This window comes from Carcharhinus amblyrhynchos, unplaced genomic scaffold, assembly GCF_965287045.1.
Source record: "Carcharhinus amblyrhynchos unplaced genomic scaffold, sCarAmb.v2.hapA chromosome_153, whole genome shotgun sequence".
Lineage (NCBI taxonomy): Eukaryota > Metazoa > Chordata > Chondrichthyes > Carcharhiniformes > Carcharhinidae > Carcharhinus > Carcharhinus amblyrhynchos.
The window spans coordinates 107,142-124,395 of record NW_027649893.1 but is presented as its reverse complement, the minus strand read 5'-3'; positions in this window follow the sequence as shown (position 1 = coordinate 124,395).

The following is a 17,254-nucleotide window of genomic DNA, read 5'->3' as shown; positions in this document are numbered from 1 at the left end:
CAGATACCAGGGAGTGAGTTACAGACTGGAATCTAATCGAGGGGTTCGGGGTGGTTTATATACAGAATAACAGATACCCGGGAGTGAGTTACAGACTGGAATCTAATCGAGGGGTTCGGGGTGGTTTATATACAGAATAACAGATACCCGGGAATGAGTTACAGACTGGAATCTAATCGAGGGATTCGGGGTGGTTTATATATAGAATAACAGATACCCGGGAGTGAGTTACAGACTGGAATCTAATCGAGGGGTTCGGGGATGGTTTATATACAGAATAACAGATACCCGGGAGTGAGTTACAGACTGGAATCTAATCGAGGGGTTCAGGGTGGTTTATATACAGAATAACAGATACCCGGGAATGAGTTACAGACTGGAATCTAATCGAGGGATTCGGGGTGGTTTATATATAGAATAACAGATACCCGGGAGTGAGTTACAGACTGGAATCTGATCGAGGGGTTCGGGGGGGTTTATATATAGAATAACAGATACCAGGGAGTGAGTTACAGACTGGAATCCAATCGAGGAGTTCGGGGTAAAGAGCAGACACAATCTCACAGTAAAACACCAGGTTGAAGAGCAGACACAATCTCACAGTAAAACACCAGGTTAAAGAGCAGACACAATCTCACAGCAAAACACCAGGTTAAAGAGCAGACACAATCTCACAGTAAAACACCAGGTTAAAGAGCAGACACAATCTCACAGCAAAACACCAGGTTAAAGAGCAGACACAATCTCACAGCAAAACACCAGGTTAAAGAGCAGACACAATCTCACAGTAAAACACCAGGTTAAAGAGCAGACACAATCTCACAGCAAAACACCAGGTTAAAGAGCAGACACAATCTCACAGCAAAACACCAGGTTAAAGAGCAGACACAATCTCACAGTAAAACACCAGGTTAAAGAGCAGACACAATCTCACAGCAAAACACCAGGTTAAAGAGCAGACACAATCTCACAGTAAAACACCAGGTTAAAGAGCAGACACAATCTCACAGTAAAACACCAGGTTAAAGAGCAGACACAATCTCACAGCAAAACACCAGGTTAAAGAGCAGACACAATCTCACAGTAAAACACCAGGTTAAAGAGCAGACACAATCTCACAGCAAAGCACCAGGTTAAAGAGCAGACACAATCTCACAGCCAAACACCAGGTTAAAGAGCAGACACAATCTCACAGTAAAACATCAGGTTAAAGTCCTGGGTATCTGTTATTCTATATATAAACCACCCCGAACCCCTTGATTAGATTCCAGTCTGTAACTCACTCCCGTGTATCTGTTATTCTATATATAAACCACCCCGAACCCCTCGATTAGATTCCAGTCTGTAACTCACTCCCGGGTATCTGTTATTCTATATATAAACCACCCCAAACCCTCGATTAGATTCCAGTCTGTAACTCACTCCCGGGTATCTGTTATTCTATATAAACCACCCCGAACCCCTCGATTAGATTCCAGTCTGTAACTCACTCCCGGGTATCTGTTATTCTATATAAACTACCCCGAACCCCTCGATGAGATTCCAGTCTGTAACTCACTCCCGTGTATCTGTTATTCTATATATAAACCATCCCGAACCTCTCGATTAGATTCCAGTCTGTAACTCACTCCCGTGTATCTGTTATTCTACATATAAACCACCCCGAACCCCTCGATTAGATTCCAGTCTGTAACTCACTCCCGGATATCTGTTATTCTATATATAAACCACCCCAAACCCCTCGATGAGATTCCAGTCTGTAACTCACTCCCAGGTATCTGTTATTCTATATATAAACCACCCCGAACCCCTCGATTAGATTCCAGTCTGTAACTCACTCCCAGGTATCTGTTATTCTATATATAAACCACCCCGAACCCCTCAATTAGATTCCAGTCTGTAACTCACTCCCGGGTATCTGTTATTCTGTATATAAACCACCCCGAACCCCTCGATTAGATTCCAGTCTGTAACTCACTCCCGGGTATCTGTTATTCTATATATAAACCACGCCGAACCCCTCGATTAGATTCCAGTCTGTAACTCACTCCCGGGTATCTGTTATTCTATATATAAACCATCCCGAACCCCTAGATTAGATTCCAGTCTGTAACTCACTCCTGGGTATCTGTTATTCTATATATAAACCACCCCGAACCCCTCGATTAGATTCCAGTCTGTAACTCACTCCCGGGTATCTGTTATTCTATATATAAACCACCCCGAACCCCTCGATTAGATTCCAGTCTGTAACTCACTCCCGGGTATCTGTTATTCTATATGTAAACCACCCCGAACCCCTCGATTAGATTCCAGTCTGTAACTCGCTCCCGGGTATCTATTATTCTATATATAAACCACTCCGAACCCCTCGATTAGATTCCAGTCTGTAACTCACTCCCGGGTATCTGTTATTCTATATATAAACCACCCCGAACCCCTCGATTAGATTCCAGTCTGTAACTCACTTCCGGGTGTCTGTTATTGTGTAGGTAAACCACCCTGAACCTCTTGATTAGATTCCAGTCTGTAACTCACTCCCGGGTATCTGTTATTCTATATATAAACTACCCCGAACCCCTCGATTAGATTCCAGTCTGTAACTCACTCCCAGGTATCTGTTATTCTATATATATACCACCCCAAACTCCTCAGTTGGATTCCAGTCTGTAATGCACTCCTGGCTATCTGTTATTCTATTTTTAAACCACCCCGAACCTCTCGATTCGATTCCAGTATGTAACTCACTCCCTGGCATCTGTTATTCTATATATAAACCACCCCGAACTCCTCGATTGTATTCCAGTCTGCATCTCAGTCCCGGGTACCTGTTATTCTATATATAAACCACCCCGAACCCCTCGATGAGATTCCAGTCTGTCACTCACTCCCTGGTGTCTGTTATTCTAGATATAAACCACCCCGAACCCCTCGATCAGATTCCAGTGTGTAACTCACTCCCGGGTATCTGTTATTCTATATATAAACCACCCTGAACCCCTCGATTAGATTCCAGTCTGTAACTCACTCCCGGGTATCTGTTATTCTATATATAAACCATCCCGAACCCCTTGATTAGATTCCAGTCTGTAACTCACTCCTGGGTATCTGTTATTCTATATATAAACCACCCCGAACCCCTCGATTAGATTCCAGTCTGTAACTCACTCCCGGGTATCTGTTATTCTATATATAAACCACCCCGAACCCCTCGATTAGATTCCAGTCTGTAACTCACTCCCGGGTATCTGTTATTCTATATGTAAACCACCCCGAACCCCTCGATTAGATTCCAGTCTGTAACTCGCTCCCGGGTATCTATTATTCTATATATAAACCACTCCGAACCCCTCGATTAGATTCCAGTCTGTAACTCACTCCCGGGTATCTGTTATTCTATATATAAACCACCCCGAACCCCTCGATTAGATTCCAGTCTGTAACTCACTTCCGGGTGTCTGTTATTGTGTAGGTAAACCACCCTGAACCTCTTGATTAGATTCCAGTCTGTAACTCACTCCCGGGTATCTGTTATTCTATATATAAACTACCCCGAACCCCTCGATTAGATTCCAGTCTGTAACTCACTCCCAGGTATCTGTTATTCTATATATATACCACCCCAAACTCCTCAGTTGGATTCCAGTCTGTAATGCACTCCTGGCTATCTGTTATTCTATTTTTAAACCACCCCGAACCTCTCGATTCGATTCCAGTATGTAACTCACTCCCTGGCATCTGTTATTCTATATATAAACCACCCCGAACTCCTCGATTGTATTCCAGTCTGCATCTCAGTCCCGGGTACCTGTTATTCTATATATAAACCACCCCGAACCCCTCGATGAGATTCCAGTCTGTCACTCACTCCCTGGTGTCTGTTATTCTAGATATAAACCACCCCGAACCCCTCGATCAGATTCCAGTGTGTAACTCACTCCCGGGTATCTGTTATTCTATATATAAACCACCCTGAACCCCTCGATTAGATTCCAGTCTGTAACTCACTCCCGGGTATCTGTTATTCTATATATAAACCACCCCGAGCCCCTCGATTAGATTCCAGTCTGTAACTCACTCTTGTGTTTCTGGTATTCTATATATAAACCACCCCGAACCCCTCGATTAGATTCCAGTCTGTAACTCATTCCCGGGTATCTGTTATTCTATATATAAACTTCCCTGAACTCCTCGATTGGCTTTGAGTCTGTGTCTCATTCCCAGGTATCTGTTATTCTGTTCTGTAATTCATCATTTCTTTTGAACTGTCTGTGCTGTCTGTTGTTTTGAAGCCTTGCTAACATGTGTAATGTGGATTAAGAATTGCTTCTAAAGAAACCCCTTCCCCTGTCTTTGCTGTTTCGACCTGGGGATATCTCACCACTCACTTGCATGGAAAGTTCAGCGCTCTCCGTCTCAGTCTCCGATGTTCAGATGCTAAAGGTACGTGTTGCGTCGGATTTAATACAGACATTCTGATGACCACTGAGCATCCCAGGATGCTGCAGTGACCAATCTTTCAAGGTGTTAGCCACGTTTTTGATGTGGGAACTAAGATCGCCAATGTTGTGGTGAAAATGGTCCATCTGGGGTATGTTGAGGTGTGAGATTAACTGTTTGTGTGTTTCACACTCAGGGATGTCTGATGGTGGTTCCTCTTTCGCAAAGGGTGAATGCGTTAACACGTGATACATCGGAGTCTTTCTCTGCACAGCAGGAGGGCCTGGAGAGACCGGGAGATTGGGACAATCTTGGAGACATGGAGTTAACACAGTAAGAATTCTCATAACTCCAGGTTAAAGTCCATCTGCACAAGCCACTAGCTTTCGAAGTGCTCCCTCCTTCATCAGGTGAGTGGGAGTTCTGATCACAAAACAGGGCATATAAAGACACAAACTCAACTTACAGAATAATGGTTGGAATGCGAGTCTTTACAGGTAATCAAGTCTCAAAGGTACAGACAGTGTGAGTGGAGAGAGGGTTAAGCACAGGTTAAAGAGATGTGTATTGTCTCCAGACAGGTCAGTTAGTGAGATTTTGCAACTCCAGGCAAGTCCAGATAACTCCAGGGTTACAGATAGTGTGACATGAACCCAAGATCCCAGTCGAGACCGTCCTCGTGTGTGCGGAACTTGGCTATCAGTCTCTGCTCAGCAACTCTACGCTATCATGTGTCGTGAAGGCCGCCTTGGTGAACGTTTACCCGAAGATCAGAGGCCGAATGCCCGTGACCGCTGAAGTGTTTGCCAACGGGAAGGGAACAGTCTTGCCTTCAGTGTTCATTCATCCGTTGTCGTAGCGTCTGCATGGTCTCCCCAGTGTACCATGCCTCGGGACATCCTTTCCTGCAGCGTATCAGGTAGACAATGTTGGCCGAGTTGCAAGAGTATTTACCGTGTACCTTGGATGGTGTTCTCACATGAGGTGATGGTATCCTTTTCAATGATCCGGCATGTCTTGCAGAGGTTGCTGTGGCAGGGTTGTGTGGTGTTGTGGTCACTGTTCTCCTGAAGGCTGGGTAGTTTGCTGCGGACAATGGTCTCGAACAAAGAACAACCCAGCACGGGAAACAGGCCCTTCGGCCCAACGAGCCCGCGCCGCCGCATCACCCTACACCTATTCTACCCTGCATGTCTACGAATGGAACCCCTAACTTAGCCAGATTCAGGGGAGAATAGTGTCAATTTGGTAAACCAATCAGCCTAAGAGCACATCTTTGGGGTGTGGGAGGAAACCGGAGCGCCCGGAGGAAACCCACGCAACCACAGGGAGAATGCACAAACTCCCACAGACACAGGCCCAAATCCATGTATTTGCACAGCCAGCAGTGCTAGTCACCGAGCTGTTGCGGCGCCCGTCTACCGGTCCAGGATCAAGCACACATACCGACACGAAGTACTAGGCCACTCCCGGAACCTCCAAGAGCAGCCCACGCACGACCCACCGTGTGCATGCCCCTCGTTTGACAACGAGGTGGACCTCCACCTGCGGAATAAAAAGACAAAAACGTTAACTTACAAGCCTGCATTTCCAGTGTCTCCCGAGGCTCTGACCTTATTTAATAGCCCCTACTATAACCCTCCATCCTCGTTTCACTCATGTGTCTGTCTAATTGAACCTTAAACGAGTCCAACGTTCCTGCCTCCACCACCCTACTCGGTAGCGCGTTCCATACCCCCACTACCCTCTGCGTAAAGAACCTTCCTGTCACATCCAAATTATACCTCTCCCCCCTCACCCTTAAATCATGACCTCTCGTATTTGTACCCAGTCTCGGGAGCAGCCTATCACTATTGACTCTATCTATTCCCTTCAGTATCTTATATACCTCTATCATGTCCCCCCTCAATCTCCGTCTTTCCAAGGAGAAAAGTCCCAGTTTCTCCAACCTTTCCTCGTAACCCAGTCCCTCCATGCCAGGCAACATCCTGGTAAACCTCCTCTGCACCCTCTCCAGAGACTCCACGTCCTTCCGGTAGTAAGGTGACCAGAACTGGACGCAGTACTCCAAATGCGGTCTAACCAACGTTCTGTACAACTGAAGCATTAGACGGCAGCTTTTATACTCTATACCCCTTCCTATAAAGGCTAGCATTCCATAAGCCTTCCTAACAACCTTCTCCACTTGTGTCGCAACCTTCATAGACTTGTGAACCTGCACTCCCAGGTCCCTCTGTATCTCTATACTCCTAATCTGTCGACCTTTTATCACATAGCTCCTCTCTGCATTATTCCTTCCAAAATGCATCACCTCGCATTTGTCAGGATTAAATTCCATCTGCCACCTATCTGCCCAATGCACCAACCTATCTGTATCCTGTTGTATCACCTGACATTCCACCTCAGTATCCGCCAACCCTGCCATCTTGGTGTCATCCGCAAACTTGCTGATCACACCACTTACGCTCTCTTCCAAGTCGTTTATGTATACTACAAAGAGGAGAGGTCCCAGTACTGAGCTCTGCGGCACACCACTGGTCACTGGCCTCCAGCCCGAAAAGGTCCCCTCAACAACTACCCTCTGTCTCCTATTACCCAGCCAGTTCTCAATCCACCTAGCTACCTGACCTCGTATCCCATGTGCCTTAACCTTTTTTACCAGCCTACCATGAGGGACTTTGTCAAACGCCTTACTGAAATCCATATAGACGACATCAACGGCTCTCCCACCGTCAACCGTTTTTGTCACCTCCTCAAAGAATTCTACCAGATTCGTAAGGCAAGACCTCCCTCTAACAAAGCCATGTTGCGTATCCCTAATCAGATCGCAACGCTCCAAATGCTCATACATCCTACTCCTAAGTATTTTTTTCCATTAATTTCCCTACCACCGATGTCAAACTCACTGGCCTATAATTTCCAGGGTTATCCCTACTACCCTTTTTAAACAGCGGTACCACATTTGCTACCCTCCAGTCTTCTGGGACCTCACCCGTGTCCAAAGAAGAGACAAAGATTTGCGCCAGAGGCCCAGCAATTTCATCTTTCACCTCCCTAAGCAGCCTGGGATAAATACCATCAGGCCCCGGAGCTTTATCCATCCTTACGCTACCTAAAAGCCCTAGCACTTCCTCCCTCGTAATAGATATTTCCTGCAACTGATCCACAGCTCCCTCCAAGAGACCGCACGCTACCGAACCCCTCTCCTTCGTGAATACCGACGCAAAGTATTCATTCAGGAGCTCCCCCATTTCCTCCGACTCAATACATAATTCCCCACTTTTGTCCCTAAGAGGACCAATTTTCCCTCTAACTACTCTCTTGCTCCTAATATGGGAATAAAATGCCTTTGGATTTTCCTTAATCCTACCAGCCAAAGCCATTTCATGCCCTCTCTTCGCCCTTCTAATTCCCCTTTTTAGCTCCCTCATACTCTCTCTATATTCCTCCAGCGCACTCTCCATACCCAGTTGTTTCGACCTAATATACGCCTCCCTCTTCTTCCTGACCAAGTCTTCAATACCCCCTGTAATCCACGGCTCTCTAATCCCACCTTTCCCATCCTTCCGCTTAACCGGAACATACCTCTCCTGCAACATTTTCATTTTGCCCTTAAAAGCCTCCCACTTGCCAACCGTGGACTTGCCAGCTAATAGTCCCTCCCAATCAGTGTCCTGCAGCTCCCTCCTAATCCGGGTATAGCTCGCCTTTCCCCAGTTCAGCACACTCCCGTTTGGCCGACACTCATCCCTTTCCATTTTTATCCTAAAGTAGACGGACTTGTGGTCACTGTTAGCCAAATGTTCGCCTGCCTCTACCTCAACCACCTGCCCCGGCTCATTACCCAACACTAAATCCAGTATAGCCCCTCCCCTAGTCGGACTAGTTACATACTGCTCTAGAGAACCTTCCAAAACAGATTTCACAAACTCCTCTCCCTCTGTACCCCCAGCTCTAGGCCCCCTCCAATCCACTCCAGGAAGATTAAAGTCACCCACTACAACCACCCTATTCTTCCCGCACCTGTCCAAAATGCCCCTGCAAATGCCTTCCTCCACTGACCTCGGGCTGTGGGGTGGCCTATAATACACCCCTAGCATCGTAATCTCTCCCTTTTTATTCCTCAACTCCACCCACAGTGACTCAATCCCTATCTCTTCCATATTGTCCTCCCTCTGCACTACTGTGATGTTTTCCTTTACTAACAGTGCCACCCCTCCACCTCTCTTCAACCCTCCTCTGTCACACCTAAAACACTTATACCCAGGAACATTCAGCTGCCAGTCCTGCCCTTCTCGTAACCACGTCCCCGTTACAGCCACCACATCTAACTTCCTCACAAACATCAAGGCCCTAAGCTCATCCGTTTTTCCTGTCACACTCCTAGCATTGAAACAGACACAGTTCAACCCACCAGTGTCCCTCGGAACCACCTTCTCCCTGATAATTTTCCTTTCACCCGACTCTATCCCAGCCACATCCCCACCCCCCCTCCCTATTAGTTTAAACCATTCCTAAACACCCCAGCTAACCTCCCCGCTAAGACACTAGTTCCCCTCCCATTCAAATTCTCCCCACCCCTCCTGTACAGTTGCCCTTCTCTCATAAATACCTCCCAGTGGTCCACAAAAGTAAAGCCCTCTACCCTACACCAATCCCTCAACCATGCATTCAGCTGCATGATCTCGTCATTCTTTGCCCTGCTGGTACTAGGCAGCAACCCAGAGAGTGCCACCCTGGAGGTCCTGCTCTTTAGTTTGGACCCCAACTCCCTAAATTGCCTACGGACCTCTACCCTACTCCTCCTTCCTATGTCCCCCTCCCCTACGTGTACTATGACCTCTGCCTAGGTCCCCTCCCCTTTCAAAATTCCCTCTACCCTTTCTGTTACGTACCTTACCCCTGCTCCAGGGAGGCAGACCACCATCCTGGAGTCACGCCTCTGCCCACAGAACCTCCTATCAATACCTTGGACCCTCCCATCCCCTACCACTATCACCTTGCCAGCCCCCTTCTGTCCCTCTAAGTCCGTCTGGCCCTCCTGCCTATCTTTCTGTGCCCCTGTCGACGAATCTTGGGGGGCCACTGGGGAGGCCGGGGGACCCTGACTACTCTTCTTCTTCCTCTTTTTCCTCCGAACAGTCGTCCACCCTTCCTGCTCTTCAGCCCTTGGGACCTCTTCCTGCTCATGGTTCCTAGCCATCCTCGTTTTCCCTGACCAGAAATACATCTTCCTGACGCCCCTCGAGTTGCCTGACCCGGATGGGCTTGCGGTACAGTGAGGTGCTGAGGTGACCGTCCTTGATGGAGATGCGTGTGCCCAGGAATGCAACTGATTCCGGAGAGTAGTCCATGGTGAGTCTGATGGTGGGGTGGAACTTGTTGATATCACCATATAGTTGTTTCAGTGATTGTTCACCATGAGTCCAAAGGAAGAAAATCTCATCGATGAATCCAGTGTATAGCAACAGTTGAAGGCCCTGTGCTGTGAAGAAGTCTTGTTCGAACCTGTGCATGAAGATGTTGGCATATTGAGGTGCAAATTTGGTCCCCATGGCTGTTCAGTGTGTCTAGCTGAAGAACTGGTTGTTGAAGGTGATGACATTGTGGTCCAGGATGAAGCGGATGAGTTGTAAAATTGCATCTGGAGACTGGCAGTTGTCGGTATTGAGAACTGAGGCAGTTGCAGCAATGCCATTGTCGTGAGGGATGTTGGTGTAGAGTGCGGAGACATCCATTGTGACCAGGAGTGCTTCTGGTTCAACTGCTCCATGTGTGCTGAGTGTCTGTAGGAAGTCCGTAGTGTCACGACAAAAGCTGGGGGTTCTTTGTACAGTGGAGCTGGAGTGGTTCTCGTACAGGGCCCCATTGCCCGATACGATGGGACGGCCGGGTGTGTTTGCCTTGTGTATCTTCTGGAGGCAGTAGAGATCTCCAATGCAGTGAGTACATGGGAAGAGAGCACAGAGTGTGCTCTGAAGGTCAGGATCAAAGATCTTGATCAGTCTGTTGAGTTGAGGGGTGTGTTTTTTGGTCGAATATATGGGTAATTGTCTGTAGTTACACACATGGAGACAAACACGGAAACCCCTTCCCATTCAGTACCACTGTACAGGAATAACAGATGTGTAGAGTATAGGGCTAACGGTAGGACTCTGAATAGTGTGGATGAACAGAGGGATCTAGGTGTATGTGTACATAGATCCCTGAAAGTTGGGAATAAAGTAGATGGGGTTGTTAGGAAGGCATACAGTGTTTTGGCGTTTATTGGTAGGGGGATTGAATTTAGGAGCCGCAGCGTCATGTTGCAACTGTACAAGACTCTGGTGTGGCCGCACTTGGAGTATTGTGTGCAGTTCTGGTCCCCACATTATAGGAAGGATGTGGAGGCTTTGAAGAGGGTGCAGAGGAGGTTTACCAGGATGTTGTCTGGTATGGAGGGGAGGTCCTATGAGGAGAGACTGAGGGATTTGAGGTTGTTTTCGTTCGAAAGAAGGCGGCTAAGAGGGGACCTTATTGAAACATATAAGATGATTAGAGGTTTAGATAGGGTGGACAGTGATAGCCTTTTTCCTCGGATGGAGAAAGTTAGCACGAGGGGGCATAGCTTTAAATTAAGGGGGGGTAGTTATAGGACGGATGTCAGGGGTAGGTTCTTTACCCAGAGGGTGGTGAGGGATTGGAATGCCCTGCCTGCTGCAGTTGTAAATGCGCCTAGTTTGGGGGCGTTTAAGAGATCCGTGGATAGGTTTATGGATGGAAAGGGTTTGGTTTAGGTTAGAGGGTCATTGCTTTTTAACTGGTCGGCGCAACATCGTGGACCGAAGGGCCTGTTCTGCGCTGTAATGTTCTATGTTCTACACAATCCCAATCCCAAACCCCTTCCCGTTCACTCCCACTGTACACAATCCCAATCCCAAACCCCTTCCCGTTCACTCCCACTGTACACAATCCCAATCCCCTTCCTGTTCACTCCCACTGTACACAATCCCAATCCCAAACCCCTTCCCATTCACTCCCACTGCACACAATCCCAATCCCAAACCCCTTCCTGTTCATTCCCACTGTACACAATCCCAATGGACCCAAACCCCTTCCCGTTCACTCCCACTGTACACCATCCCAATCCCAATCCCCTTCCAGTTCACTCCCACTGTACACAATCCCAATCCCAAACCCCTTCCCATTCTCTACCACTGTACGCAATCCCAATCCCAAATCCCTTCCCGTTCACTCCCACTGTACACAATCCCAATCCCAAACCCCTTCCCATTCTCTACCACTGTACACAACCCCAATGGACCCAAACCCCTTCCCCTTCACTCCCACTGTACACAATCCCAATCCCAAACCCCTTCCCGTTCACTCCCACTGTACACAATCCCAATCCCAAACCACTTCCCATTCACTCCCATTGTACACAATCCCAATCCCAAACCCCTTCCCGTTCACTCCCACTGTACATGATCCCAATCTCAAACCCCTTCCCATTCACTCCCACTGTACACGATCCCAATCCCAACCCTCTTCCCGTTCACTTCCATTGTACACAATCCCAATCCCAAACCCCTTCCCGTTCACTCCCACTGTACACAATCCCAATCCCAAACCCCTTCCTGTTCACTCCCACTGTACACAATCCCAATCCCCTTCCCGTTCACTCCCACTGTACACAATCCCAATCCCAAACCCCTTCCCGTTCACTCCCACTGTACACAATCCCAATCCCAAACCCCTTCATGTTCACTCCCACTGTACACAATCCCAATCCCCTTCCCGTTCACTCCCACTGCCTGCAATGTGTCCAGTGTGTGGAATTGTGATATTCAGACAGTCTGTAATGTTTCGAGCTTTGCAGAATGAAATGGAGTGATGTATAGAAAGAGACAATTCTATCTACATGTAGGTGTGAATCTTTGGTAACACTGCAGTGGTAACACTGCCAGATCTCTATCTTCACTTGTGAAGAAAGCTCTGACAAAAGAACTTATCAGAAACCCAGTTGCTGGTCAGAATGGTTATAAAGTTTGTAAATGTGAACACATGAAACTGCAGCACATCAGGAAAGGTTCTGGCTGCAGTCACCTCTCTCAAGGTAGAACAGGGAATAAGAAACTTGATAGGCAGAGAAACCAAGGACACAGGACGAGAGACAAAGAGATCAGGAGCAAGGCAAATGATGTTAAAAAGACAAGCTTAAAATCTCTGTGCCTTAACCCGCGGAGCATTTGCAACAAAGTGGATGAACTAACGGTGCAGAGAGATGGAAACAGGTCCAAGGACACTGACTGGTGTCTCTCAGTCCCCTCTCTCTCTCTCTCAGGGAGATATCTGTACACTGACTGGTGTCTCTCAGTCCCCTCTCTCTCTCTCAGGGGGATATCTGTACACTGACTGGTGTCTCTCAGTCCCCCCTCTTAACCCTTTCCTGTCCCAGGCTTCAAGTAACCCTCTCTCCTCCAGGCCCCCATTAACCCTCACCGTCTCAGCCCCTCGAAGATCCCTCAGCAGCCCAGCTCCTTGGACACAGGGCCATCAGCCTTTTACCCCGAGCTCTCGGATAAATCGCTCGAAACTGCTGCCTACTAACCAAGGCCCCGCCAACCACAAACAGCATGACAGCAACAAAAGCACAGGCCAGGGGTGTCAAGAACACCAGGCAGCAGCAGGCAGCGAGCTGACACGCTGGGGGGACAGCGAGTCACACCTCGGTCAAGGCAGATAAGGGAGGATCTCAGAGGCCAAGTTCCCACATCTATTCTGGGATACCTGTAAAAACACAAGGCAGCTTTGCAGCTTAGAGCAGAAAGAAAGCCTGGGGTTCCAGGCCTACTAAAGTTCTTTTTGAGCTCCACAGGCGACAGGCCTCAGGCTACGCAGCAGGTCACTGAGAAACAAGCCCTTTTCTGCAGGGACACACACAATGGTGGCACCAACACAACCAGGCAAAAGGCCCACTCACATTCTCATGAAGGATACCAGCATTCAGAGAGACAGGGCAGTGTATCTGTACACAGGAACTGTCTCCCTGAGAGACACCAGTCAGTGTACAGATATCTCCCTGAGAGAGAGAGAGAGGGGACTGAGAGACACCAGTCAGTGTACAGATATCTCCCTGAGAGAGAGAGAGAGGGGACTGAGAGACACCAGTCAGTGTACAGATATCTCCCTGAGAGAGAGAGAGAGGGGACTGAGAGACACCAGTCAGTGTACAGATATCTCCCTCAGAGAGAGGGGACTGAGAGACACCAGTCAGTGTACAGATATCTCCCTGAGAGAGAGAGAGGGGACTGAGAGACACCAGTCAGTGTACAGATATCTCCCTGAGAGAGAGAGAGGGGACTGAGAGACACCAGTCAGTGTACAGATATCTCCCTGAGAGAGAGAGAGAGAGGGGACTGAGAGACACCAGTCAGTGTACAGATATCTCCCCCAGAGAGAGAGAGAGGGGACTGAGAGACACCAGTCAGTGTACAGATATCTCCCTGAGAGAGAGAAGGGACTGAGAGACACCAGTCAGTGTACAGATATCTCCCTGAGAGAGAGGGGGACTGAGGGACACCAGTCAGTGTACAGATATCTCCCTGAGAGAGAGAGAGAGAGAGGGGACTGAGGGACACCAATCAGTATACAGATATCTCCCTGAGAGAGAGAGAGTGGACTGAGAGACACCAGTCAGTGTACAGATATCTCCCTGAGAGAGAGAGAGAGGGGGGACTGAGAGACACCAGTCAGTGTACAGATATCTCCCTGAGAGAGAGAGAGGGGACTGAGAGACACCAGTCAGTGTACAGATATCTCCCTGAGAGAGAGAAGGGACTGAGAGACACCAGTCAGTGTACAGATATCTCCCTGAGAGAGAGAGGGGACTGAGAGACACCAGTCAGTGTACAGATATCTCCCTGAGAGAGAGAGAGAGGGGGGGGACTGAGAGACACCAGTCAGTATACAGATATCTCCCTGAGAGAGAGAAGGGACTGAGAGACACCAGTCAGTGTACAGATATCTCCCTGAGAGAGAGAGGGGACTGAGAGACACCAGTCAGTGTACAGATATCTCCCTGAGAGAGAGAGAGAGGGGGGGGACTGAGAGACACCAGTCAGTATACAGATATCTCCCTGAGAGAGAGAGAGGGGACTGAGAGACACCAGTCAGTGTACAGATATCTCCCTGAGAGAGAGAGAGGGGACTGAGAGACACCAGTCAGTGTACAGATATCTCCCTGAGAGAGAGAGAGAGGGGACTGAGAGACACCAGTCAGTATACAGATATCTCCCTGAGAGAGAGAGAGGGGACTGAGAGACACCAGTCAGTGTACAGATATCTCCCTGAGAGAGAGAGAGGGGACTGAGAGACACCAGTCAGTGTACAGATATCTCCCTGAGAGAGAGAGAGGGGACTGAGAGACACCAGTCAGTGTACAGATATCTCCCTGAGAGAGAGAGAGAGGGGACTGAGAGACACCAGTCAGTGTACAGATATCTCCCTGAGAGAGAGAGAGGGGGGCTGAGAGACACCAGTCAGTGTACAGATATCTCCCTGAGAGAGAGCGAGAGGGGGGACTGAGAGACACCAGTCAGTGTACAGATATCTCCGTGAGAGAGAGGGGGACTGAGAGACACCAGTCAGTGTACAGATATCTCCGTGAGAGAGGGGGGGGCTGAGAGACACCAGTCAGTGTGCATTGACCCGAAGAAGCACCGCAGCATGCTGCCGAGGGGAATTTCACTATAACTTCATTGCAGTGCTACTATAAGGCTATTGTGACTCGTAACTAAATTTTAACTGTTAGTTCCTGCTGTACCTGCAGGCTTACTGTCAGCGACTGATGCTCGAGGACTCCAAGGTCTCGCTGAGTATCCGCCTCTCTCAATTTACACCCATTCAGGTAATAATCTGTCTGTTATTGTTCCCCCAGTGAATCCCCTCACATTTATCCACATGATGCTGTATCTCCCACACAGATACCCACACACTCAGCCTGTCCAAATCACACTGAAACATCTCTGTATCCTCCTCACAGCTCACCCTCCCACTCAACTTTGTATCATCGGCAAATTTGGTGATAATACATTCAGTTCCCTCTCCCAAACCATTCATAATGTGAACAGATCCCTGCGGGATCCAGTGGCACACACATACACACACAGACACACTGGCACACACACATACATATACACACAGACACACACACACAGACACACGCATACACATACTGACACACAACGCACGTACACACACTGACACACACACACACACACTGACGCACACACGGACACACACAGACACTGACACACACAGACAAATACTGATGTGAACACACACTGACACACAGACACTGACACACTCACAAACACATACGTTGACACACGCTGACACACACACACACACACTGACAGACACGTACTGACACACACACACAGGCACACAAACTGACCCATACACACAGACAAGTACTGACGTGCACACACATTGAGACACACACTGACACACACTGTCACACACATATACACACATTGACACACACACATGCTGACACACACAGACACACACTTAGTTGGATTAGATTTGATTTATTATTGTTGAGTGTATCGGGATACAGTGAGAAGTATTGTTTCTTGCGCACTGTACAGACAAAGCATACCGTTCATAGAGAAGGAAAGGAGAGGGTGCAGAATGTAGTGTTACAGTCACAGTGAGGGGGTAGAGAAAGATCAGCTTAATGCGAGGTAGGTCCATTCAAAAGTCTGACAGCAGCAGGGAAGAAGCTGTTCTGGATTTGGCCGCTATTAGCACCATTCCTAGCCTTCAGCGCCGCTGTTTCCAGCCCCTGTGTCTGTGTTATCAGTTACAGCCGCCCTCACCCTCACAGTGCTGAGGATCATCCGGATTGTCCCTGTCCTCAGCTCTGATGAAGTGTGACCCAGAATCGGAGTGTTGGCTCTATTCTCTCTGCACAGACGCAGGTGGACCCGCTGAGATTTCACAGCATTTCCTGTTCTTCAGGTTCCAGCGTCCCGCAGCACTTGGGACTGATCACCGCCCCCCCCGCCCCCCGATTGGAGTTCGATTGGAGCCTGGTTGGAATGGGGGAGGAGGGGAGGGAGGGCAGATCGTTGTCTGGTGGTGGGGGTGGGGGGGTCAGATCGTTGTCTGGTGGTGGGGGTGGGGGGGGGGTCAGATCGTTGTCTGGTGGTGGGGGTGGGGGGGTCAGATCAGATGGATCTCTGGGGATGGAGGTGGGGGGGAAAAGGGGGGCAGGTGTGGCGTTCGGTCTGGGTAATGGGGAGGTGGGTAAGTGGGGCAGCGATGTGTGTGTATCCCCCTTATCCACACCCCCCGCCCACACACATCAGTGTGCCCCTTATCCACCTCCCCAATAAATTGTCCCTTAGTGTCCAAAGATGTGTAGGTTAGGGTGGATTGGCCATGCTAAGTTGTCCCTTAGTGTCCAAAGATGTGTAGGTTAGGGTGGATTGGCCGTGCTAAATTGTCCCTTAGTGTCCAAAGATGTGTAGGTTAGTGGGGATTGGCCATGCTAAATTGTCCCTTAGTGTCCAAAGATGTGTAGGTTAGGGTGGATTGGCCGTGCTAAATTGCCCCTTAGTGTCCAAAGATGTGTAGGTTAGGGTGGATTGGCCGTGCTAAATTGTCCCTTAGTGTCCAAAGATGTGTAGGTTAGGTGGATTGGCCGTGCTAAATTGTCCCTTAGTGTCCAAAGATGTGTAGGTTAGGGTGGATTGGCCATGCTAAATTGTCCCTTAGTGTCCAAAGATGTGGAGGTTCGGTGGATGCTCCTTTACTCCAAGCGTAA